Source organism: Euprymna scolopes, chromosome 33 (assembly GCF_053919585.1).
Source record: "Euprymna scolopes isolate OS-2025 chromosome 33, ASM5391958v1, whole genome shotgun sequence".
Taxonomy (NCBI): Eukaryota; Metazoa; Mollusca; class Cephalopoda; order Sepiida; family Sepiolidae; genus Euprymna; species Euprymna scolopes.
This window is the reverse complement of record NC_136514.1, coordinates 76,610,163-76,626,042: the sequence shown is the minus strand read 5'-3', so window position 1 is coordinate 76,626,042 and position 15,880 is coordinate 76,610,163. Positions and strand designations below refer to the sequence as shown.

General features: G+C 41.4%; 65 non-coding genes across 65 annotated transcripts; all 65 read right to left on the bottom strand.

Annotated features, from left to right (window-relative positions):
- Positions 1-77: 77 nt before the first annotated feature.
- Trnal-caa (transfer RNA leucine (anticodon CAA)) lies at positions 78-193 on the bottom strand. The gene is made up of 2 exons: positions 156-193; positions 78-123 (listed from the first exon to the last, which is right to left on the bottom strand). It is a non-coding gene; the product is annotated as a tRNA-Leu (tRNA).
- Positions 194-289: 96 nt separating this feature from the next.
- On the bottom strand, positions 290-405 carry Trnal-caa (transfer RNA leucine (anticodon CAA)). The gene is made up of 2 exons: positions 368-405; positions 290-335 (listed from the first exon to the last, which is right to left on the bottom strand). It is a non-coding gene; the product is annotated as a tRNA-Leu (tRNA).
- Positions 406-501: 96 nt separating this feature from the next.
- On the bottom strand, positions 502-617 carry Trnal-caa (transfer RNA leucine (anticodon CAA)). The gene is made up of 2 exons: positions 580-617; positions 502-547 (listed from the first exon to the last, which is right to left on the bottom strand). It is a non-coding gene; the product is annotated as a tRNA-Leu (tRNA).
- Positions 618-713: 96 nt separating this feature from the next.
- On the bottom strand, positions 714-829 carry Trnal-caa (transfer RNA leucine (anticodon CAA)). Its single transcript has 2 exons — positions 792-829; positions 714-759 (listed from the first exon to the last, which is right to left on the bottom strand). It is a non-coding gene; the product is annotated as a tRNA-Leu (tRNA).
- A 308-nt stretch (positions 830-1,137) lies between these two features.
- Trnal-caa (transfer RNA leucine (anticodon CAA)) lies at positions 1,138-1,253 on the bottom strand. The gene is made up of 2 exons: positions 1,216-1,253; positions 1,138-1,183 (listed from the first exon to the last, which is right to left on the bottom strand). It is a non-coding gene; the product is annotated as a tRNA-Leu (tRNA).
- A 96-nt stretch (positions 1,254-1,349) lies between these two features.
- On the bottom strand, positions 1,350-1,465 carry Trnal-caa (transfer RNA leucine (anticodon CAA)). The gene is made up of 2 exons: positions 1,428-1,465; positions 1,350-1,395 (listed from the first exon to the last, which is right to left on the bottom strand). It is a non-coding gene; the product is annotated as a tRNA-Leu (tRNA).
- A 96-nt stretch (positions 1,466-1,561) lies between these two features.
- On the bottom strand, positions 1,562-1,677 carry Trnal-caa (transfer RNA leucine (anticodon CAA)). The gene is made up of 2 exons: positions 1,640-1,677; positions 1,562-1,607 (listed from the first exon to the last, which is right to left on the bottom strand). It is a non-coding gene; the product is annotated as a tRNA-Leu (tRNA).
- Positions 1,678-1,773: 96 nt separating this feature from the next.
- Positions 1,774-1,889, bottom strand: Trnaf-aaa (transfer RNA phenylalanine (anticodon AAA)). Its single transcript has 2 exons — positions 1,852-1,889; positions 1,774-1,819 (listed from the first exon to the last, which is right to left on the bottom strand). It is a non-coding gene; the product is annotated as a tRNA-Phe (tRNA).
- Positions 1,890-1,985: 96 nt separating this feature from the next.
- Trnac-aca (transfer RNA cysteine (anticodon ACA)) lies at positions 1,986-2,101 on the bottom strand. The gene is made up of 2 exons: positions 2,064-2,101; positions 1,986-2,031 (listed from the first exon to the last, which is right to left on the bottom strand). It is a non-coding gene; the product is annotated as a tRNA-Cys (tRNA).
- Positions 2,102-2,196: 95 nt separating this feature from the next.
- Positions 2,197-2,312, bottom strand: Trnal-caa (transfer RNA leucine (anticodon CAA)). The gene is made up of 2 exons: positions 2,275-2,312; positions 2,197-2,242 (listed from the first exon to the last, which is right to left on the bottom strand). It is a non-coding gene; the product is annotated as a tRNA-Leu (tRNA).
- Positions 2,313-2,408: 96 nt separating this feature from the next.
- On the bottom strand, positions 2,409-2,524 carry Trnal-caa (transfer RNA leucine (anticodon CAA)). The gene is made up of 2 exons: positions 2,487-2,524; positions 2,409-2,454 (listed from the first exon to the last, which is right to left on the bottom strand). It is a non-coding gene; the product is annotated as a tRNA-Leu (tRNA).
- Positions 2,525-2,620: 96 nt separating this feature from the next.
- Trnaf-aaa (transfer RNA phenylalanine (anticodon AAA)) lies at positions 2,621-2,736 on the bottom strand. Its single transcript has 2 exons — positions 2,699-2,736; positions 2,621-2,666 (listed from the first exon to the last, which is right to left on the bottom strand). It is a non-coding gene; the product is annotated as a tRNA-Phe (tRNA).
- Positions 2,737-2,822: 86 nt separating this feature from the next.
- Positions 2,823-2,938, bottom strand: Trnal-caa (transfer RNA leucine (anticodon CAA)). The gene is made up of 2 exons: positions 2,901-2,938; positions 2,823-2,868 (listed from the first exon to the last, which is right to left on the bottom strand). It is a non-coding gene; the product is annotated as a tRNA-Leu (tRNA).
- Positions 2,939-3,034: 96 nt separating this feature from the next.
- Positions 3,035-3,150, bottom strand: Trnal-caa (transfer RNA leucine (anticodon CAA)). Its single transcript has 2 exons — positions 3,113-3,150; positions 3,035-3,080 (listed from the first exon to the last, which is right to left on the bottom strand). It is a non-coding gene; the product is annotated as a tRNA-Leu (tRNA).
- Positions 3,151-3,246: 96 nt separating this feature from the next.
- Trnal-caa (transfer RNA leucine (anticodon CAA)) lies at positions 3,247-3,362 on the bottom strand. Its single transcript has 2 exons — positions 3,325-3,362; positions 3,247-3,292 (listed from the first exon to the last, which is right to left on the bottom strand). It is a non-coding gene; the product is annotated as a tRNA-Leu (tRNA).
- A 96-nt stretch (positions 3,363-3,458) lies between these two features.
- Trnal-caa (transfer RNA leucine (anticodon CAA)) lies at positions 3,459-3,574 on the bottom strand. The gene is made up of 2 exons: positions 3,537-3,574; positions 3,459-3,504 (listed from the first exon to the last, which is right to left on the bottom strand). It is a non-coding gene; the product is annotated as a tRNA-Leu (tRNA).
- Positions 3,575-3,670: 96 nt separating this feature from the next.
- Trnal-caa (transfer RNA leucine (anticodon CAA)) lies at positions 3,671-3,786 on the bottom strand. The gene is made up of 2 exons: positions 3,749-3,786; positions 3,671-3,716 (listed from the first exon to the last, which is right to left on the bottom strand). It is a non-coding gene; the product is annotated as a tRNA-Leu (tRNA).
- Positions 3,787-3,882: 96 nt separating this feature from the next.
- Positions 3,883-3,998, bottom strand: Trnal-caa (transfer RNA leucine (anticodon CAA)). Its single transcript has 2 exons — positions 3,961-3,998; positions 3,883-3,928 (listed from the first exon to the last, which is right to left on the bottom strand). It is a non-coding gene; the product is annotated as a tRNA-Leu (tRNA).
- A 96-nt stretch (positions 3,999-4,094) lies between these two features.
- Positions 4,095-4,210, bottom strand: Trnal-caa (transfer RNA leucine (anticodon CAA)). The gene is made up of 2 exons: positions 4,173-4,210; positions 4,095-4,140 (listed from the first exon to the last, which is right to left on the bottom strand). It is a non-coding gene; the product is annotated as a tRNA-Leu (tRNA).
- Positions 4,211-4,306: 96 nt separating this feature from the next.
- Positions 4,307-4,422, bottom strand: Trnal-caa (transfer RNA leucine (anticodon CAA)). Its single transcript has 2 exons — positions 4,385-4,422; positions 4,307-4,352 (listed from the first exon to the last, which is right to left on the bottom strand). It is a non-coding gene; the product is annotated as a tRNA-Leu (tRNA).
- A 96-nt stretch (positions 4,423-4,518) lies between these two features.
- On the bottom strand, positions 4,519-4,634 carry Trnal-caa (transfer RNA leucine (anticodon CAA)). The gene is made up of 2 exons: positions 4,597-4,634; positions 4,519-4,564 (listed from the first exon to the last, which is right to left on the bottom strand). It is a non-coding gene; the product is annotated as a tRNA-Leu (tRNA).
- A 96-nt stretch (positions 4,635-4,730) lies between these two features.
- Trnal-caa (transfer RNA leucine (anticodon CAA)) lies at positions 4,731-4,846 on the bottom strand. Its single transcript has 2 exons — positions 4,809-4,846; positions 4,731-4,776 (listed from the first exon to the last, which is right to left on the bottom strand). It is a non-coding gene; the product is annotated as a tRNA-Leu (tRNA).
- A 308-nt stretch (positions 4,847-5,154) lies between these two features.
- On the bottom strand, positions 5,155-5,270 carry Trnal-caa (transfer RNA leucine (anticodon CAA)). The gene is made up of 2 exons: positions 5,233-5,270; positions 5,155-5,200 (listed from the first exon to the last, which is right to left on the bottom strand). It is a non-coding gene; the product is annotated as a tRNA-Leu (tRNA).
- A 96-nt stretch (positions 5,271-5,366) lies between these two features.
- Positions 5,367-5,482, bottom strand: Trnal-caa (transfer RNA leucine (anticodon CAA)). The gene is made up of 2 exons: positions 5,445-5,482; positions 5,367-5,412 (listed from the first exon to the last, which is right to left on the bottom strand). It is a non-coding gene; the product is annotated as a tRNA-Leu (tRNA).
- A 95-nt stretch (positions 5,483-5,577) lies between these two features.
- Trnal-caa (transfer RNA leucine (anticodon CAA)) lies at positions 5,578-5,693 on the bottom strand. The gene is made up of 2 exons: positions 5,656-5,693; positions 5,578-5,623 (listed from the first exon to the last, which is right to left on the bottom strand). It is a non-coding gene; the product is annotated as a tRNA-Leu (tRNA).
- Positions 5,694-5,789: 96 nt separating this feature from the next.
- Positions 5,790-5,905, bottom strand: Trnal-caa (transfer RNA leucine (anticodon CAA)). The gene is made up of 2 exons: positions 5,868-5,905; positions 5,790-5,835 (listed from the first exon to the last, which is right to left on the bottom strand). It is a non-coding gene; the product is annotated as a tRNA-Leu (tRNA).
- A 96-nt stretch (positions 5,906-6,001) lies between these two features.
- Positions 6,002-6,117, bottom strand: Trnal-caa (transfer RNA leucine (anticodon CAA)). Its single transcript has 2 exons — positions 6,080-6,117; positions 6,002-6,047 (listed from the first exon to the last, which is right to left on the bottom strand). It is a non-coding gene; the product is annotated as a tRNA-Leu (tRNA).
- Positions 6,118-6,213: 96 nt separating this feature from the next.
- Positions 6,214-6,329, bottom strand: Trnal-caa (transfer RNA leucine (anticodon CAA)). The gene is made up of 2 exons: positions 6,292-6,329; positions 6,214-6,259 (listed from the first exon to the last, which is right to left on the bottom strand). It is a non-coding gene; the product is annotated as a tRNA-Leu (tRNA).
- Positions 6,330-6,425: 96 nt separating this feature from the next.
- On the bottom strand, positions 6,426-6,541 carry Trnal-caa (transfer RNA leucine (anticodon CAA)). The gene is made up of 2 exons: positions 6,504-6,541; positions 6,426-6,471 (listed from the first exon to the last, which is right to left on the bottom strand). It is a non-coding gene; the product is annotated as a tRNA-Leu (tRNA).
- A 96-nt stretch (positions 6,542-6,637) lies between these two features.
- Trnal-caa (transfer RNA leucine (anticodon CAA)) lies at positions 6,638-6,753 on the bottom strand. The gene is made up of 2 exons: positions 6,716-6,753; positions 6,638-6,683 (listed from the first exon to the last, which is right to left on the bottom strand). It is a non-coding gene; the product is annotated as a tRNA-Leu (tRNA).
- Positions 6,754-6,849: 96 nt separating this feature from the next.
- Trnal-caa (transfer RNA leucine (anticodon CAA)) lies at positions 6,850-6,965 on the bottom strand. Its single transcript has 2 exons — positions 6,928-6,965; positions 6,850-6,895 (listed from the first exon to the last, which is right to left on the bottom strand). It is a non-coding gene; the product is annotated as a tRNA-Leu (tRNA).
- A 96-nt stretch (positions 6,966-7,061) lies between these two features.
- Positions 7,062-7,177, bottom strand: Trnal-caa (transfer RNA leucine (anticodon CAA)). The gene is made up of 2 exons: positions 7,140-7,177; positions 7,062-7,107 (listed from the first exon to the last, which is right to left on the bottom strand). It is a non-coding gene; the product is annotated as a tRNA-Leu (tRNA).
- A 96-nt stretch (positions 7,178-7,273) lies between these two features.
- Positions 7,274-7,389, bottom strand: Trnal-caa (transfer RNA leucine (anticodon CAA)). Its single transcript has 2 exons — positions 7,352-7,389; positions 7,274-7,319 (listed from the first exon to the last, which is right to left on the bottom strand). It is a non-coding gene; the product is annotated as a tRNA-Leu (tRNA).
- A 96-nt stretch (positions 7,390-7,485) lies between these two features.
- Positions 7,486-7,601, bottom strand: Trnal-caa (transfer RNA leucine (anticodon CAA)). Its single transcript has 2 exons — positions 7,564-7,601; positions 7,486-7,531 (listed from the first exon to the last, which is right to left on the bottom strand). It is a non-coding gene; the product is annotated as a tRNA-Leu (tRNA).
- A 96-nt stretch (positions 7,602-7,697) lies between these two features.
- Positions 7,698-7,813, bottom strand: Trnal-caa (transfer RNA leucine (anticodon CAA)). Its single transcript has 2 exons — positions 7,776-7,813; positions 7,698-7,743 (listed from the first exon to the last, which is right to left on the bottom strand). It is a non-coding gene; the product is annotated as a tRNA-Leu (tRNA).
- Positions 7,814-7,909: 96 nt separating this feature from the next.
- On the bottom strand, positions 7,910-8,025 carry Trnal-caa (transfer RNA leucine (anticodon CAA)). Its single transcript has 2 exons — positions 7,988-8,025; positions 7,910-7,955 (listed from the first exon to the last, which is right to left on the bottom strand). It is a non-coding gene; the product is annotated as a tRNA-Leu (tRNA).
- Positions 8,026-8,120: 95 nt separating this feature from the next.
- Positions 8,121-8,236, bottom strand: Trnal-caa (transfer RNA leucine (anticodon CAA)). The gene is made up of 2 exons: positions 8,199-8,236; positions 8,121-8,166 (listed from the first exon to the last, which is right to left on the bottom strand). It is a non-coding gene; the product is annotated as a tRNA-Leu (tRNA).
- Positions 8,237-8,332: 96 nt separating this feature from the next.
- On the bottom strand, positions 8,333-8,448 carry Trnal-caa (transfer RNA leucine (anticodon CAA)). The gene is made up of 2 exons: positions 8,411-8,448; positions 8,333-8,378 (listed from the first exon to the last, which is right to left on the bottom strand). It is a non-coding gene; the product is annotated as a tRNA-Leu (tRNA).
- Positions 8,449-8,755: 307 nt separating this feature from the next.
- Trnal-caa (transfer RNA leucine (anticodon CAA)) lies at positions 8,756-8,871 on the bottom strand. The gene is made up of 2 exons: positions 8,834-8,871; positions 8,756-8,801 (listed from the first exon to the last, which is right to left on the bottom strand). It is a non-coding gene; the product is annotated as a tRNA-Leu (tRNA).
- A 96-nt stretch (positions 8,872-8,967) lies between these two features.
- On the bottom strand, positions 8,968-9,083 carry Trnal-caa (transfer RNA leucine (anticodon CAA)). Its single transcript has 2 exons — positions 9,046-9,083; positions 8,968-9,013 (listed from the first exon to the last, which is right to left on the bottom strand). It is a non-coding gene; the product is annotated as a tRNA-Leu (tRNA).
- Positions 9,084-9,179: 96 nt separating this feature from the next.
- Trnal-caa (transfer RNA leucine (anticodon CAA)) lies at positions 9,180-9,295 on the bottom strand. The gene is made up of 2 exons: positions 9,258-9,295; positions 9,180-9,225 (listed from the first exon to the last, which is right to left on the bottom strand). It is a non-coding gene; the product is annotated as a tRNA-Leu (tRNA).
- Positions 9,296-9,391: 96 nt separating this feature from the next.
- Trnal-caa (transfer RNA leucine (anticodon CAA)) lies at positions 9,392-9,507 on the bottom strand. Its single transcript has 2 exons — positions 9,470-9,507; positions 9,392-9,437 (listed from the first exon to the last, which is right to left on the bottom strand). It is a non-coding gene; the product is annotated as a tRNA-Leu (tRNA).
- Positions 9,508-9,603: 96 nt separating this feature from the next.
- Positions 9,604-9,719, bottom strand: Trnal-caa (transfer RNA leucine (anticodon CAA)). The gene is made up of 2 exons: positions 9,682-9,719; positions 9,604-9,649 (listed from the first exon to the last, which is right to left on the bottom strand). It is a non-coding gene; the product is annotated as a tRNA-Leu (tRNA).
- A 95-nt stretch (positions 9,720-9,814) lies between these two features.
- Trnal-caa (transfer RNA leucine (anticodon CAA)) lies at positions 9,815-9,930 on the bottom strand. The gene is made up of 2 exons: positions 9,893-9,930; positions 9,815-9,860 (listed from the first exon to the last, which is right to left on the bottom strand). It is a non-coding gene; the product is annotated as a tRNA-Leu (tRNA).
- Positions 9,931-10,026: 96 nt separating this feature from the next.
- Positions 10,027-10,142, bottom strand: Trnal-caa (transfer RNA leucine (anticodon CAA)). The gene is made up of 2 exons: positions 10,105-10,142; positions 10,027-10,072 (listed from the first exon to the last, which is right to left on the bottom strand). It is a non-coding gene; the product is annotated as a tRNA-Leu (tRNA).
- A 96-nt stretch (positions 10,143-10,238) lies between these two features.
- Positions 10,239-10,354, bottom strand: Trnal-caa (transfer RNA leucine (anticodon CAA)). The gene is made up of 2 exons: positions 10,317-10,354; positions 10,239-10,284 (listed from the first exon to the last, which is right to left on the bottom strand). It is a non-coding gene; the product is annotated as a tRNA-Leu (tRNA).
- Positions 10,355-10,450: 96 nt separating this feature from the next.
- On the bottom strand, positions 10,451-10,566 carry Trnal-caa (transfer RNA leucine (anticodon CAA)). The gene is made up of 2 exons: positions 10,529-10,566; positions 10,451-10,490 (listed from the first exon to the last, which is right to left on the bottom strand). It is a non-coding gene; the product is annotated as a tRNA-Leu (tRNA).
- Positions 10,567-10,874: 308 nt separating this feature from the next.
- Trnal-uaa (transfer RNA leucine (anticodon UAA)) lies at positions 10,875-10,990 on the bottom strand. Its single transcript has 2 exons — positions 10,953-10,990; positions 10,875-10,920 (listed from the first exon to the last, which is right to left on the bottom strand). It is a non-coding gene; the product is annotated as a tRNA-Leu (tRNA).
- Positions 10,991-11,300: 310 nt separating this feature from the next.
- Trnal-caa (transfer RNA leucine (anticodon CAA)) lies at positions 11,301-11,416 on the bottom strand. Its single transcript has 2 exons — positions 11,379-11,416; positions 11,301-11,346 (listed from the first exon to the last, which is right to left on the bottom strand). It is a non-coding gene; the product is annotated as a tRNA-Leu (tRNA).
- Positions 11,417-11,512: 96 nt separating this feature from the next.
- Positions 11,513-11,628, bottom strand: Trnac-aca (transfer RNA cysteine (anticodon ACA)). Its single transcript has 2 exons — positions 11,591-11,628; positions 11,513-11,558 (listed from the first exon to the last, which is right to left on the bottom strand). It is a non-coding gene; the product is annotated as a tRNA-Cys (tRNA).
- Positions 11,629-11,724: 96 nt separating this feature from the next.
- On the bottom strand, positions 11,725-11,841 carry Trnal-caa (transfer RNA leucine (anticodon CAA)). Its single transcript has 2 exons — positions 11,804-11,841; positions 11,725-11,771 (listed from the first exon to the last, which is right to left on the bottom strand). It is a non-coding gene; the product is annotated as a tRNA-Leu (tRNA).
- Positions 11,842-11,937: 96 nt separating this feature from the next.
- Positions 11,938-12,053, bottom strand: Trnal-caa (transfer RNA leucine (anticodon CAA)). Its single transcript has 2 exons — positions 12,016-12,053; positions 11,938-11,983 (listed from the first exon to the last, which is right to left on the bottom strand). It is a non-coding gene; the product is annotated as a tRNA-Leu (tRNA).
- Positions 12,054-12,148: 95 nt separating this feature from the next.
- Trnal-caa (transfer RNA leucine (anticodon CAA)) lies at positions 12,149-12,264 on the bottom strand. Its single transcript has 2 exons — positions 12,227-12,264; positions 12,149-12,194 (listed from the first exon to the last, which is right to left on the bottom strand). It is a non-coding gene; the product is annotated as a tRNA-Leu (tRNA).
- A 96-nt stretch (positions 12,265-12,360) lies between these two features.
- Positions 12,361-12,476, bottom strand: Trnal-caa (transfer RNA leucine (anticodon CAA)). Its single transcript has 2 exons — positions 12,439-12,476; positions 12,361-12,400 (listed from the first exon to the last, which is right to left on the bottom strand). It is a non-coding gene; the product is annotated as a tRNA-Leu (tRNA).
- Positions 12,477-12,784: 308 nt separating this feature from the next.
- On the bottom strand, positions 12,785-12,900 carry Trnal-uaa (transfer RNA leucine (anticodon UAA)). Its single transcript has 2 exons — positions 12,863-12,900; positions 12,785-12,830 (listed from the first exon to the last, which is right to left on the bottom strand). It is a non-coding gene; the product is annotated as a tRNA-Leu (tRNA).
- A 310-nt stretch (positions 12,901-13,210) lies between these two features.
- On the bottom strand, positions 13,211-13,326 carry Trnal-caa (transfer RNA leucine (anticodon CAA)). The gene is made up of 2 exons: positions 13,289-13,326; positions 13,211-13,256 (listed from the first exon to the last, which is right to left on the bottom strand). It is a non-coding gene; the product is annotated as a tRNA-Leu (tRNA).
- A 96-nt stretch (positions 13,327-13,422) lies between these two features.
- On the bottom strand, positions 13,423-13,538 carry Trnal-caa (transfer RNA leucine (anticodon CAA)). The gene is made up of 2 exons: positions 13,501-13,538; positions 13,423-13,468 (listed from the first exon to the last, which is right to left on the bottom strand). It is a non-coding gene; the product is annotated as a tRNA-Leu (tRNA).
- A 96-nt stretch (positions 13,539-13,634) lies between these two features.
- Trnal-caa (transfer RNA leucine (anticodon CAA)) lies at positions 13,635-13,751 on the bottom strand. Its single transcript has 2 exons — positions 13,714-13,751; positions 13,635-13,681 (listed from the first exon to the last, which is right to left on the bottom strand). It is a non-coding gene; the product is annotated as a tRNA-Leu (tRNA).
- Positions 13,752-13,847: 96 nt separating this feature from the next.
- On the bottom strand, positions 13,848-13,963 carry Trnal-caa (transfer RNA leucine (anticodon CAA)). The gene is made up of 2 exons: positions 13,926-13,963; positions 13,848-13,893 (listed from the first exon to the last, which is right to left on the bottom strand). It is a non-coding gene; the product is annotated as a tRNA-Leu (tRNA).
- A 95-nt stretch (positions 13,964-14,058) lies between these two features.
- On the bottom strand, positions 14,059-14,174 carry Trnal-caa (transfer RNA leucine (anticodon CAA)). Its single transcript has 2 exons — positions 14,137-14,174; positions 14,059-14,104 (listed from the first exon to the last, which is right to left on the bottom strand). It is a non-coding gene; the product is annotated as a tRNA-Leu (tRNA).
- A 96-nt stretch (positions 14,175-14,270) lies between these two features.
- Positions 14,271-14,386, bottom strand: Trnal-caa (transfer RNA leucine (anticodon CAA)). The gene is made up of 2 exons: positions 14,349-14,386; positions 14,271-14,316 (listed from the first exon to the last, which is right to left on the bottom strand). It is a non-coding gene; the product is annotated as a tRNA-Leu (tRNA).
- Positions 14,387-14,482: 96 nt separating this feature from the next.
- On the bottom strand, positions 14,483-14,598 carry Trnal-caa (transfer RNA leucine (anticodon CAA)). Its single transcript has 2 exons — positions 14,561-14,598; positions 14,483-14,528 (listed from the first exon to the last, which is right to left on the bottom strand). It is a non-coding gene; the product is annotated as a tRNA-Leu (tRNA).
- A 96-nt stretch (positions 14,599-14,694) lies between these two features.
- Positions 14,695-14,810, bottom strand: Trnac-aca (transfer RNA cysteine (anticodon ACA)). The gene is made up of 2 exons: positions 14,773-14,810; positions 14,695-14,740 (listed from the first exon to the last, which is right to left on the bottom strand). It is a non-coding gene; the product is annotated as a tRNA-Cys (tRNA).
- A 731-nt stretch (positions 14,811-15,541) lies between these two features.
- On the bottom strand, positions 15,542-15,657 carry Trnac-aca (transfer RNA cysteine (anticodon ACA)). Its single transcript has 2 exons — positions 15,620-15,657; positions 15,542-15,587 (listed from the first exon to the last, which is right to left on the bottom strand). It is a non-coding gene; the product is annotated as a tRNA-Cys (tRNA).
- A 95-nt stretch (positions 15,658-15,752) lies between these two features.
- Trnal-caa (transfer RNA leucine (anticodon CAA)) lies at positions 15,753-15,868 on the bottom strand. Its single transcript has 2 exons — positions 15,831-15,868; positions 15,753-15,798 (listed from the first exon to the last, which is right to left on the bottom strand). It is a non-coding gene; the product is annotated as a tRNA-Leu (tRNA).
- Between the last annotated feature and the right edge of the window lie 12 nt (positions 15,869-15,880).

Genomic DNA, 15,880 nt, shown 5'->3' with positions numbered 1-15,880 from the left:
AGTCTTGAAAATAGATAACATGGTGATGTGAGAAATTTAAACAAAAAATAAAATTATATCAAAATTTGTAAAAATGTTGTCAGGAGTGGGATTCGAACCCACGCCCACATCCGTGGACCAGAACACTCATAGTTCTAGGTAAGGAATCACAGTCCCTTGAGTCTGGCGCCTTAGACCGCTCGGCCATCCTGACATGTGAACGTGTTTTCTCCAGTCTTAAAAATAGATAACATGGTGATGTGAGAAATTTAAACAAAAAATAAAATTATATCAAAATTTGTAAAAATGTTGTCAGGAGTGGGATTCGAACCCACGCCCACATCCGTGGACCAGAACACTCATAGTTCTAGGTAAGGAATCACAGTCCCTTGAGTCTGGCGCCTTGGACCGCTCGGCCATCCTGACATGTGAACGTGTTTTCTCCAGTCTTAAAAATAGATAACATGGTGATGTGAGAAATTTAAACAAAAAATAAAATTATATCACAATTTGTAAAAATGTTGTCAGGAGTGGGATTCGAACCCACGCCCACATCCGTGGACCAGAACACTCATAGTTCTAAGTAAGGAAACACAGTCCCTTGAGTCTGGCGCCTCAGACCGCTCGGCCATCCTGACCTGTGACCGTGTTTTCCCCAGTCTTAAAAATAGATAACATGGTGATGTGAGAAATTTAAACAAAAAAAAAAATTATATCAAAATTTGTAAAAATGTTGTCAGGAGTGGGATTCGAACCCACGCCCACATCTGTGGACCAGAACACTCATAGTTCTAGGTAACGAATCACAGTCCCTTGAGTCTGGCGCCTTAGACCGCTCGGCCATCCTGACATGCGAACGTGCTTTCTCCAGTCTTAAAAATAGATAACATGGTGATGTGAGAAATTTAAACAAAAAATAAAATTATATCAAAATTTGTAAAAATGTTGTCAGGAGTGGGATTCGAACCCACGCCCACATCCGTGGACCAGAAAACTCATAGTTCTAGGTAAGGAATCACAGTCCCTTGAGTCTGGGTCCATAGACCGCTCGGCCATCCTGACCTGTGACCGTGTTCTCCCCAGTCTTAAAAATAGATAACATGGTGATGTGAGAAATTTAAACAAAAAAAAAAATTATATCAAAATTTGTAAAAATGTTGTCAGGAGTGGGATTCGAACCCACGCCCACATCCGATGACCAGAACACTCATTGTTCTAGGTAAGGAATCACAGTCCCTTGAGTCTGGCGCCTTAGACCGCTCGGCCATCCTGACATGCGAACGTGCTTTCTCCAGTCTTAAAAATAGATAACATGGTGATGTGAGAAATTTAAACAAAAAATAAAATTATATCAAAATTTGTAAAAATGTTGTCAGGAGTGGGATTCGAACCCACGCCCACATCCGTGGACCAGAAAACTCATAGTTCTAGGTAAGGAATCACAGTCCCTTGAGTCTGGCGCCATAGACCGCTCGGCCATCCTGACCTGTGACCGTGTTTTCCCCAGTCTTAAAAATAGATAACATGGTGATGTGAGAAATTTAAACAAACAATAAAATTATATCAAAATTTGTAAAAATGTTGTCAGGAGTGGGATTCGAACCCACGCCCACATCCGTGGACCAGAACACTCATAGTTCTAGGTAAGGAATCACAGTCCCTTGAGTCTGGCGCCTTAGACCGCTCGGCCATCCTGACATGTGGACGTGTCTTCTCCAGTCTTAAAAATAGATAACATGGCGATGTGAGAAATTTAAACAAAAAATAAAATTATATCAAAATTTTTAAAAATGTTGTCAGGAGTGGGATTCGAACCCACGCCCACATCCGTGGACCAGAACACTCATAGTTCTAGGTAAGGAATCACAGTCCCTTTAGTCTGGCGCCTTAGACCGCTCGGCCATCCTGACATGTGAACGTGTTTTCTCCAGTCTTAAAAATAGATAACATGGTGATGTGAGAAATTTAAACAAAAAATAAAATTATATCAAAATTTGTAAAAATGTTGTCAGGAGTGGGATTCGAACCCACGCCCACATCCGTGGACCAGAACACTCATAGTTCTAGGTAAGGAATCACAGTCCCTGTAGTCTGGCACCTTAGACCGCTCGGTCATCCTGACACGTGAACGTGTTTTCTCCAGTCTTAAAAATAGATAACATGGTGATGTGGAAATTTAAACTTAAAAAAAAATTATATCAAAATTTGTAAAAATGTTGTCAGGAGTGGGATTCGAACCCACGCCCACATCCGTGGACCAGAACACTCTTAGTTCTAGGTAAGGAATCACAGTCCCTTGAGTCTGGCGCCTTAGACCGCTCGGCCATCCTGACATGTGAACGTGTTTTCTCCAGTCTTAAAAATAGATAACATGGTGATGTGAGAAATTTAAACAAAAAATAAAATGTCATCAAAATTTGTAAAAATGTTGTCAGGAGTGGGATTCGAACCCACGCCCACATCCGTGGACCAGAACACTCATAGTTCTAGGTAAAGAAACAACGTCCCTTGAGTCTGGCGCCTTACACCGCTCGGCCATCCTGACATGTGAACGTGTTTTCTCCAGTCTTAAAAATAGATAACATGGTGATGTGAGAAATTTAAACAAAAAATAAAATTATATCAAAATTTGTAAAAATGTTGTCAGGAGTGGGATTCGAACCCACGCCCACATCCGTGGACCAGAACACTCATAGTTCTAGGTAAGGAATCACAGTCCCTTTAGTCTGGCGCCTTAGACCGCTCGGCCATCCTGACATGTGAACGTGCTACCTCCAGTCTTAAAAATAGATAACATGGTGATTTGAGAAATTTAAACAAAAAATAAAATTGTATCAAAATGTTGTCAGGAGTGGGATTCGAACCCACGCCCACATCCGTGGACCAGAACACTCATAGTTCTAGGTAAGGAATCACAGTCCCTTGAGTCTGGCGCCTTAGCCCGCTCGGCCATCCTGACATGTGAACGTGCTTTCTCCAGTCTTGAAAATAGGTAACATGGTGATGTGAGAAATTTAAACAAAAAATAAAATTATATCAAAATTTGTAAAAATGTTGTCAGGAGTGGGATTCGAACCCACGCCCACATCCGTGGACCAGAACACTCATAGTTCTAGGTAACGAATCACAGTCCCTTGAGTCTGGCGCCTTAGACCGCTCGGCCATCCTGACATGTGAACGTGTTTTCTCCAGTCTTAAAAATAGATAACATGGTGATGTGAGAAATTTAAACAAAAAATAAAATTATATCAAAATTTGTAAAAATGTTGTCAGGAGTGGGATTCGAACCCACGCCCACATCCGTGGACCAGAACACTCATAGTTCTAGGTAAGGAAACACAGTCCCTTGAGTCTGGCGCCTTAGACCGCTCGGCCATCCTGACATGTGAACGTGTTTTCTCCAGTCTTAAAAATAGATAACATGGTGATGTGAGAAATTTAAACAAAAAATAAAATTACATCAAAATTTGTAAAAATGTTGTCAGGAGTGGGATTCGAACCCACGCCCACATCCGTGGACCAGAACACTCATAGTTCTAGGTAACGAATCACAGTCCCTTGAGTCTGGCGCCTTAGACCGCTCGGCCATCCTGACATGTGAACGTGTTTTCTCCAGTCTTAAAAATAGATAACATGGTGATGTGAGAAATTTAAACAAAAAATAAAATTATATCAAAATTTGTAAAAATGTTGTCAGGAGTGGGATTCGAACCCACGCCCACATCCGTGGACCAGAACACTCATAGTTCTAGGTAAGGAATCACAGTCCCTTGAGTCTGGCGCCTTAGACCGCTCGGCCATCCTGACATGTGAACGTGTTTTCTTCAGTCTTAAAAATAGATAACATGGTGATGTGAGAAATTTAAACAAAAAATAAAATTACATCAAAATTTGTAAAAATGTTGTCAGGAGTGGGATTCGAACCCACGCCCACATCCGTGGACCAGAACACTCATAGTTCTAGGTGAAGAAACAACGTCCCTTGAGTCTGGCGCCTTAGACCGCTCGGCCATCCTGACATGTGAACGTGTTTTCTCCAGTCTTAAAAATAGATAACATGGTGATGTGAGAAATTTAAACAAAAAATAAAATTATATCAAAATTTGTAAAAATGTTGTCAGGAGTGGGATTCGAACCCACGCCCACATCCGTGGACCAGAACACTCATAGTTCTAGGTAAGGAATCACAGTCCCTTGAGTCTGGCGCCTTAGACCGCTCGGCCATCCTGACATGTGAACGTGCTACCTCCAGTCTTAAAAATAGATAACATGGTGATTTGAGAAATTTAAACAAAAAATAAAATTATATCAAAATTTGTAAAAATGTTGTCAGGAGTGGGATTCGAACCCACGCCCACATCCGTGGACCAGAACACTCATAGTTCTAGGTAAGGAATCACAGTCCCTTGAGTCTGGCGCCTTAGCCCGCTCGGCCATCCTGACATGTGAACGTGCTTTCTCCAGTCTTGAAAATAGATAACATGGTGATGTGAGAAATTTAAACAAAAAATAAAATTATATCAAAATTTGTAAAAATGTTGTCAGGAGTGGGATTCGAACCCACGCCCACATCCGTGGACAAGAACACTCATAGTTCTAGGTAACGAATCACAGTCCCTTGAGTCTGGCGCCTTAGACCGCTCGGCCATCCTGACATGTGAACGTGTTTTCTCCAGTCTTAAAAATAGATAACATGGTGATGTGAGAAATTTAAACAAAAAATAAAATTATATCAAAATTTGTAAAAATGTTGTCAGGAGTGGGATTCGAACCCACGCCCACATCCGTGGACCAGAACACTCATAGTTCTAGGTAAGGAAACACAGTCCCTTGAGTCTGGCGCCTTAGACCGCTCGGCCATCCTGACCTGTGACCGTGTTTTCCCCAGTCTTAAAAATAGATAACATGGTGATGTGAGAAATTTAAACAAAAAAAAAAATTATATCAAAATTTGTAAAAATGTTGTCAGGAGTGGGATTCGACCCCACGCCCACATCCGATGACCAGAACACTCATTGTTCTAGGTAAGGAATCACAGTCCCTTGAGTCTGGCGCCTTAGACCGCTCGGCCAACCTGACATGCGAACATGCTTTCTCCAGTCTTAAAAATAGATAACATGGTGATGTGAGAAATTTAAACAAAAAATAAAATTATATCAAAATTTGTAAAAATGTTGTCAGGAGTGGGATTCGAACCCACGCCAACATCAATTGACCAGAAAACTCATAGTTCTAGGTAAGGAATCACAGTCCCTTGAGTCTGGCGCCAAAGACCGCTCGGCCATCCTGACCTGTGACTGTGTTTTCCCCAGTCTTGAAAATAGATAACATGGTGATGTGAGAAATTTAAACAAACAATAAAATTATATCAAAATTTGTAAAAATGTTGTCAGGAGTGGGATTCGAACCCACGCCCACATCAATGGACCAGAAAACTCATAGTTCTAGGTAAGGAATCACAGTCCCTTGAGTCTGGCGCCAAAGACCGCTCGGCCATCCTGACCTGTGACTGTGTTTTCCCCAGTCTTAAAATAGATAACATGGTGATGTGAGAAATTTAAACAAACAATAAAATTATATCAAAATTTGTAAAAATGTTGTCAGGAGTGGGATTCGAACCCACGCCCACATCCGTGGACCAGAACACTCATAGTTCTAGGTAAGGAATCACAGTCCCTTGAGTCTGGCGCCTTAGACCGCTCGGCCATCCTGACATGTGGACGTGTCTTCCCCAGTCTTAAAAATAGATAACATGGCGATGTGAGCAATTTAAACAAAAAATAAAATTATATCAAAATTTGTAAAAATGTTGTCAGGAGTGGGATTCGAACCCACGCCCATATCCGTGGACCAGAACACTCATAGTTCTAGGTAAGGAATCACAGTCCCTTGAGTCTGGCGCCTTAGACCGCTCGGCCATCCTGACATGTGAACGTGTTTTCTCCAGTCTTACAAATAGATAACATGGTGATGTGAGAAATTTAAACAAAAAATAAAATTATATCAAAATTTGTAAAAATGTTGTCAGGAGTGGGATTCGAACCCACGCCCACATCCGTGGACCAGAACACGCATAGTTCTAGGTAAGGAATCACAGTCCCTTGAGTCTGGCGCCTTAGACCGCTCTGCCATCCTGACATGTGAACGTGTTTTCTCCAGTCTTAAAAATAGATAACATGGTGATGTGAGAAATTTAAACAAAAAAAAAAATTATATCAAAATTTGTGAAAATGTTGTCAGGAGTGGGATTCGACCCCACGCCCACATCCGTGGACCAGAACACTCATAGTTCTAGGTAAGGAATCACAGTCCCTTGAGTCTGGCGCCTTAGACCGCTCGGCCATCCTGACATGTGAACGTGTTTTCTCCAGTCTTAAAAATAGATAACATGGTGATGTGAGAAATTTGAACAAAAAAAAAAATTATATCAAAATTTGTAAAAATGTTGTCAGGAGTGGGATTCGAACCCACGCCCACATCCGTGGACCAGAACACTCATAGTTCTAGGTAAGGAATCACAGTCCCTTGAGTCTGGCGCCTTAGACCGCTTGGCCATCCTGACATGTGAACGTGTTTTCTCCAGTCTTAAAAATAGATAACATGGTGATGTGAGAAATTTAAACAAAAAATAAAATTATATCAAAATTTGTAAAAATGTTGTCAGGAGTGGGATTCGAACCCACGCCCACATCCGTGGACCAGAACACTCATAGTTCTAGGTAAGGAAACACAGTCCCTTGTGTCTGGCGCCTAAGACCGCTCGGCCATCCTGACCTGTGACCGTGTTTTCCCCAGTCTTAAAAATAGATAACATGGTGATGTGAGAAATTTAAACAAAAAATAAAATTATATCAAAATTTGTAAAAATGTTGTCAGGAGTGGGATTCGAACCCACGCCCACATCCGTGGACCAGAACACTCATAGTTCTAGGTAAGGAATCACAGTCCCTTGAGTCTGGCGCCTTAGACCGCTCGGCCATCCTGACATGCGAACGTGCTTTCTCCAGTCTTAAAAATAGATAACATGGTGATGTGAGAAATTTAAACAAAAAATAAAATTATATCAAAATTTGTAAAAATGTTGTCAGGAGTGGGATTCGAACCCACGCCCACATCCGTGGACCAGAACACTCATTGTTCTAGGTAAGGAATCACAGTCCCTTGAGTCTGGCGCCTTCGACCGCTCGGCCATCCTGACATGCGAACGTGCTTTCTCCAGTCCTTTAAATAGATAACATGGTGATGTGAGAAATTTAAACAAAAAATAAAATTATATCAAAATTTGTAAAAATGTTGTCAGGAGTGGGATTCGAACCCACGCCCACATCCGTGGACCAGAACACTCATAGTTCTAGGTAAGGAATCACAGTCCCTTGAGTCTAGAACCTTAGACCGCTCGGCCATCCTGACATGTGGACGTGTTTTCTCCAGTCTTAAAAATAGATAACATGGTGATGTGAGAAATTTAAACAAAAAATAAAATTATATCAAAATTTGTAAAAATGTTGTCAGGAGTGGGATTCGAACCCACGCCCACATCCGTGGACCAGAACACTCATAGTTCTAGGTAAGGAATCACAGTCCCTTGAGTCTGGCGCCTTAGACCGCTCTGCCATCCTGACATGTGAACGTGTTTTCTCCAGTCTTAAAAATAGATAACATGGTGATGTGAGAAATTTAAACAAAAAAACAAATTATATCAAAATTTGTGAAAATGTTGTCAGGAGTGGGATTCGACCCCACGCCCACATCCGTGGACCAGAACACTCATAGTTCTAGGTAAGGAATCACAGTCCCTTGAGTCTGGCGCCTTAGACCGCTCGGCCATCCTGACATGTGAACGTGTTTTCTCCAGTCTTGAAAATAGATAACATGGTGATGTGAGAAATTTAAACAAAAAATAAAATTATATCAAAATTTGTAAAAATGTTGTCAGGAGTGGGATTCGAACCCACGCCCACATCCGTGGACCAGAACACTCATAGTTCTAGGTAAGGAATCACAGTCCCTTGAGTCTGGCGCCTTAGACCGCTCTGCCATCCTGACATGTGAACGTGTTTTCTCCAGTCTTAAAAATAGATAACATGGTGATGTGAGAAATTTAAACAAAAAAAAAATTATATCAAAATTTGTGAAAATGTTGTCAGGAGTGGGATTCGACCCCACGCCCACATCCGTGGACCAGAACACTCATAGTTCTAGGTAAGGAATCACAGTCCCTTGAGTCTGGCGCCTTAGACCGCTCGGCCATCCTGACATGTGAACGTGTTTTCTCCAGTCTTAAAAATAGATAACATGGTGATGTGAGAAATTTAAACAAAAAATAAAATTATATCAAATTTTGTAAAAATGTTGTCAGGAGTGGGCGTCGAACCCACGCCCACATCCGTGGACCAGAACACTCATAGTTCTAGGTAAGGAATCACAGTCCCTTGAGTCTGGCGCCTTTGACCGCTCGGCCATCCTGACATGTGTACGTGTTTTCTCCCGTCTTAAAAATAGATAACATGGTGATGTGAGAAATTTAAACAAAAAATAAAATTATACCAAACTTTGTAAAAATGTTGTCAGGAGTTGGCGTCGAACCCACGCCCACATCCGTGGACCAGAACACTCATAGTTCTAGGTAAGGAATCACAGTCCCTTGAGTCTGGCGCCTTAGACCGCTCGGCCATCCTGACATGTGAACGCGCTTTCTCCAGTCTTAAAAATACATAACATGGTGATGTGAGAAATGTAAACAAAAATAAAATTATATAAAAATTTGTGATAATGTTGTCAGGAGTGGGATTCGAACCCACGCCCACATCCGTGGACCAGAACACTCATAGTTCTAGGTAACGAATCACAGTCCCTTGAGTCTGGCGCCTTAGACCGCTTGACCATCCTGACATGTGAACGTGTTTTCTCCAGTCTTAAAAATAGATAACATGGTGATGTGAGAAATTTAAACAAAAAATAAAATTATATCAAAATTTGCAAAAATGTTGTCAGGAGTGGGATTCGAACCCACGCCCACATCCGTGGACCAGAACACTCATAGTTCTAGGTAAGGAATCACAGTCCCTTGAGTCTGGATCCTTAGACCGCTCGGCCATCCTGACCTGTGAACGTGTTTTCTCCAGTCTTAAAAATAGATAACATGGTGATGTGAGAAATTTAAACAAAAAATAAAATTATATCAAAATTTGTAAAAATGTTGTCAGGAGTGGGATTCGAACCCACGCCCACATCCGTGGACCAGAACACTCATAGTTCTAGGTAAGGAATCACAGTCCCTTGAGTCTGGCGCCTTAGACCGCTCGGCCATCCTGACATGTGAAAGTGCTTTCTCCAGTCTTGAAAATAGATAACATGGTGATGTGAGAAATTTAAACAAAAAATAAAATTATATCAAAATTTGTAAAAATGTTGTCAGGAGTTGGATTCGAACCCACGCCCACATCCGTGGACCAGAACACTCATAGTTCTAGGTAAGGAATCACAGTCCCTTGAGTCTGGCGCCTTAGACCGCTCGGCCATCCTGACATGCGAACGTGTTTTCTCCAGTCTTAAAAATAGATAACATGGTGATGTGAGAAATTTAAACAAAAAATAAAATTATATCAAAATTTGTAAAAATGTTGTCAGGAGTGGGATTCGAACCCACGCCCACATCCGTGGACCAGAACACTCATAGTTCTAGGTAAGGAAACACAGTCCCTTGAGTCTGGCGCATTAGACCGCTCGGCCATCCTGACCTGTGACCGTGTTTTCCCCAATCTAAACATAGATAACATGGTGATGTGAGAAATTTAAACAAAAAATAAAATTATATCAAAATTTGTAAAAATGTTGTCAGGAGTGGGATTCGAACCCACGCCCACATCAGTGGACCAGAAAACTCACAGTTATAGGTAAGGAATCACAGTCCCTTGAGTCTGGCGCCATAGACCGCTCGGCCATCCTGACATGTGAACGTGTTTTCTCCAGTCTTAAAAATAGATAACATGGTGATGTGAGAAATTTAAACAAAAAATAAAATTATATCAAAATTTGTAAAAATGTTGTCAGGAGTGGGATTCGAACCCACGCCCACATCCGTGGACCAGAACACTCATAGTTCTATGTAAGGAATCACATTCCCTTGAATCTGGCGCCTTAGACCGCTCGGCTATCCTGACATGTGCAGGTGTTTTCTCCAGTCTTAAAAATAGATAACATGGTGATGTGAGAAATTTAAACAAAAAATTAAATTATATCAAAATTTGTAAAAATGTTGTCAGGAGTCGGATTCGAACCAACGCCCACATCCGTGGACCAGAACACTCATAGATCTAGGTAAGGTATCACAGTCCCTTGAGTCTGGCGCCTTAGACCGCTCGGCCATCCTGACATGTGAACGTGTTTTCTCCAGTCTTAAAAATAGATAACATGGTGATGTGAGAAATTTAAACAAAAAATAAAATTATATCAAAATTTGTAAAAATGTTGTCAGGAGTGGGATTCGAACCCACGCCCACATCCGTGAACCAGAACACTCATAGTTCTAGGTAAAGAAACAACGTCCCTTGAGTCTGCCGCCTTAGACCGCTCGGCCATCCTGACCTGTGACCGTGTTTTCCCCAGTCTTAAAAATAGATAACATGGTGATGTGAGAAATTTAAACAAAAAATAAAATTATATCAAAATTTGTAAAAATGTTGTCAGGAGTGGGATTCGAACCCACGCCCACATCCGTGGATCAGAACACTCATAGTTCTAGGTAAGGAATCACAGTCCCTTGAGTCAAGCGCCTCAGACCACTCGGCCATCCTTACATGTGAACGTGTTTTCTCCGGTCTTAAAAATAGATAACATGGTGATGTGAGAAATTTAAAAAAAAAATAAAATTATATCAAAATTTGTAAAAATGTTGTCAGGAGTGGGATTCGAACCCACGCCCACATCCGTGAACCAAAACACTCATAGTTCTAGGTAAGGAATCACAGTCCCTTAAATCTGGCGCCTTAGACCGCTAGGCCATCCTGACATGTGAACGTGTTTTCTCCAGTCTTAAAAATAGATAACATGGTGATGTGAGAAATTTAAACAAAAAAAAAAAATTATATCAAAATTTGTAAAAATGTTGTCAGGAGTGGGATTCAAACCCACGGCCCCATCCGTGGACCAGAACACTCATAGTTCTAGGTAAGGAATCACAGTCCCTTGCGTCTGGCGCCTTAGACCGCTCGGCCATCCTGACATGTGAACGTGTTTTCTCCAGTCTTAAAAATAGATAACATGGTGATGTGAGAAATTTAAACAAAAAAATAACATTATATCAAAATTTGTAAAAATGTTGTCAGGAGTGGGATTCGAACCCACGCCCACATCCGTGGACCAGAACACTCATAGTTCTAGGTAAGGAATCACAGTTCCTTGAGTCTGGCGCCTTAGACCGCTCGGCCATCCTGACATGTGGACGTGTTTTCTCCAGTCTTAAAAATAGATAACATGGTGATGTGAGAAATTTAAACAAAAAATCAAATTATATCAAAATTTGTAAAAATGTTGTCAGGAGTGGGATTCGAACCCACGCCCACATCCGTGGACCAGAACACTCATAGTTCTAGGTACGGAATCACAGTCCCTGTAGTCTGGCGCCTTAGACCGCTCGGCCATCCTGACACGTGAACGTGTTTTCTCCAGTCTTAAAAATAGATAACATGGTGATGTGAGAAATTTAAACAAAAAAAAAAATTATAACAAATTTTGTAAAAATGTTGTCAGGAGTAGGGATTCGAACCCACGCCCACATCCGTGGACCAGAACACTCATAGTTCTAGGTAAGGAATCACAGTCCCTTGAGTCTGGCGCCTTTGACCGCTCGGCCATCCTGACATGTGAACGTGTTTTCTCCAGTCTTAAAAATAGATAACATGGTGATGTGAGAAATTTAAACAAAAAATAAAATTATACCAAAATTTGTAAAAATGTTGTCAGGAGTGGGCGTCGAACCCACGCCCACATCCGTGGACCAGAACACTCATAGTTCTAGGTAAGGAATCACAGTCCCTTGAGTCTGGCGCCTTAGACCGCTCGGCCATCCTGACATGTGAACGCGCTTTCTCCAGTCTTAAAAATACATAACATGGTGATGTGAGAAATTTAAACAAAAATAAAATTATATCAAAATTTGTGATAATGTTGTCAGGAGTGGGATTCGAACCCACGCCCACATCCGTGGACCAGAACACTCATAGATCTAGGTAAGGAATCACAGTCCCTTGATTCTGGCGCCTTAGACCGCTCGGCCATCCTGACATGTGAACGTGTTTTCTCCAGTCTTAAAAATAGATAACATGGTGATGTGAGAAATTTAAACAAAAAATAAAATTATATCAAAATTTGTAAAAATGTTGTCAGGAGTGGGATTCGAACCCACGCCCACATCCGTGAACCAGAACACTCATAGTTCTAGGTAAAGAAACAACGTCCCTTGAGTCTGCCGCCTTAGACCGCTCGGCCATCCTGACCTGTGACCGTGTTTTCCCCAGTCTTAAAAATAGATAACATGGTGATGTGAGAAATTTAAACAAAAAATAAAATTATATCAAAATTTGTAAAAATGTTGTCAGGAGTGGGATTCGAACCCACGCCCACATCCGTGGATCAGAACACTCATAGTTCTAGGTAAGGAATCACAGTCCCTTGAGTCAAGCGCCTCAGACCACTCGGCCATCCTGACATGTGAACGTGTTTTCTCCGGTCTTAAAAATAGATAACATGGTGATGTGAGAAATTTAAAAAAAAAATAAAATTATATCAAAATTTGTAAAAATGTTGTCAGGAGTGGGATTCGAACCCACGCCCACATCCGTGAACCAAAACACTCATAATTCTAGGTAAGGAATCACAGTCCCTTAAATCTGGCGCCTTAGACCGCTAGGCCATCCTGACATGTGAACGTGTTTTCTCCAGTCTTAAAAATAGATAACATGGTGATGTGAGAAATTTAAACAAAAAAAAAAAATTATATCAAAATTTGTAAAAATGTTGTCAGGAGTGGGATTCAAACCCACGGCCCCATCCGTGGACCAGAACACTCATAGTTCTAGGTAAGGAATCACAGTCCCTTGCGTCTGGCGCCTTAGACCGCTCGGCCATCCTGACATGTGAACGTGTTTTCTCCAGTCTTAAAAATAGATAACATGGTGATGTGAGAAATTTAAACAAAAAAATAACATTATATCAAAATTTGTAAAAATGTTGTCAAGAGTGGGATTCGAACCCACGCCCACATCCGTGGACCAGAACACTCATAGTTCTAGGTAAGGAATCACAGTTCCTTGAGTCTGGCGCCTTAGACCGCTCGGCCATCCTGACATGTGGACGTGTTTTCTCCAGTCTTAAAAATAGATAACATGGTGATGTGAGAAATTTAAACAAAAAATCAAATTATATCAAAATTTGTAAAAATGTTGTCAGGAGTGGGATTCGAACCCACGCCCACATCCGTGGACCAGAACACTCATAGTTCTAGGTACGGAATCACAGTCCCTTGAGTCTGGCGCCTTAGACCGCTCGGCCATCCTGACACGTGAACGTGTTTTCTCCAGTCTTAAAAATAGATAACATGGTGATGTGAGAAATTTAAACAAAAAAAAAAATTATAACAAATTTTGTAAAAATGTTGTCAGGAGTAGGGATTCGAACCCACGCCCACATCCGTGGACCAGAACACTCATAGTTCTAGGTAAGGAATCACAGTCCCTTGAGTCTGGCGCCTTTGACCGCTCGGCCATCCTGACATGTGAACGTGTTTTCTCCAGTCTTAAAAATAGATAACATGGTGATGTGAGAAATTTAAACAAAAAATAAAATTATACCAAAATTTGTAAAAATGTTGTCAGGAGTGGGCGTCGAACCCACGCCCACATCCGTGGACCAGAACACTCATAGTTCTAGGTAAGGAATCACAGTCCCTTGAGTCTGGCGCCTTAGACCGCTCGGCCATCCTGACATGTGAACGCGCTTTCTCCAGTCTTAAAAATACATAACATGGTGATGTGAGAAATTTAAACAAAAATAAAATTATATCAAAATTTGTGATAATGTTGTCAGGAGTGGGATTCGAACCCACGCCCACATCCGTGGACCAGAACACTCACAGGTCTAGGTAACGAATCACAGTCCCTTGAGTCTGGCGCCTTAGACCGCTTGACCATCCTGACATGTGAACGTGTTTTCTCCAGTCTTAAAAATAGATAACATGGTGATGTGAGAAATTTAAACAAACAATAAAATTATATCAAAATTTGTAAAAATGTTGTCAGGAGTGGGATTCGAACCCACGCCCACATCCGTGGACCAGAACACTCATAGTTCTAGGTAAGGAATCACATTCCCTTGAGTCTGGCGCCTTAGACCGCTCGGCCATGCTGACATGTGTACGTGCTTCCTCCAGTCTTAAAAATAGATAACATGGTGATGTGAGAAATTTAAACAAAAAATAAAATTATATCAAAATTTGTAAAAATGTTGTCAGGAGTGGGATTCGAACCCACGCCCACATCCGTGGACCAGAACACTCATAGTTCTAGGTAAGGAATCACAGTCCCTTGAGTCTGGCGCCTTAGACCGCTCGGCCATCCTGACATGTGAACGTGCTTTCTCCAGTCTTAAAAATAGATAACATGGTGATGTGAGAAATTTAAACAAAAAATAAAATTATATCAAAATTTGTAAAAATGTTGTCAGAAGTGGGATTCGAACCCACGCCCACATCCGTGGACCAGAACACTCATAGTTCTAGGTACGGAATCACAGTCCCTGTAGTCTGGCGCCTTAGACCGCTCGGCCATCCTGACACGTGAACGTGTTTTCTCCAGTCTCAAAAATAGATAACAAGGTGATGTGAGAAATTTAAACAAAAAAAAAAATTATATCAAATTTTTAAAAAATGTTGTCAGGAGTGGGATTCGAACCACCGCCCACATCCGTGGACCAGAACACTCATAGTTCTAGGTAAGGAATCACAGTCCCTTAAGTCTGGCGCCTTTGACCGCTCGGCCATCCTGACATGTGAACGTGTTTTCTCCAGTCTTAAAAATAGATAACATGGTGATGTGAGAAATTTAAACAAAAAATAAAATTATATCAAAATTTGTAAAAATGTTGTCAGGAGTGGGATTCGAACCACCGCCCACATCCGTGGACCAGAACACTCATAGTTCTAGGTAAGGAATCACACTCCCTTGAGTCTGGCGCCTTAGACCGCTCGGCCATCCTGATATGTGAACGTGTTTTCTCCAGTCTTAAAAATAGATAACATGGTGATGTGAGAAATTTAAACAAAAAATAAAATTATACCAAAATTTGTGATAATGTTGTCAGGAGTGGGCGTCGAACCCACGCCCACATCCGTGGACCAGAACACTCATAGTTCTAGGTAAGGAATCACAGTCCCTTGAGTCTGGCGCTTTAGACCGCTTGACCATCCTGACATGTGAACGTGTTTCTCCAGTCTTAAAAATAGATAACATGGTGATGTGAGAAATTTAAACAAAAAATAAAATTATATCAAAATTTGTAAAAATGTTGTCAGGAGTGGGATTCGAACCCACGCCCACATCCGTGGACCAGAACACTCATAGTTCTAGGTAAGGAATCACAGTCCCTGTAGTCTGGATCCTTAGACCGCTCGGCCATCCTGACCTGTGAACGTGTTTTCTCGAGTCTTAAAAATAGTAACATAGTGATGTGAGAAATTTAAACAAAAAATAAAATTATATCAAAATTTGTAAAAATGTTGTTAGGAGTGGGATTCGAACCCACGCCCACATCCGTGGACCAGAACACTCATAGTTCTAGGTAAGGAATCACAGTCCCTTGAGTCTGGCGCCTTAGACCGCTCGGCCATCCTGACATGTGAACGTGT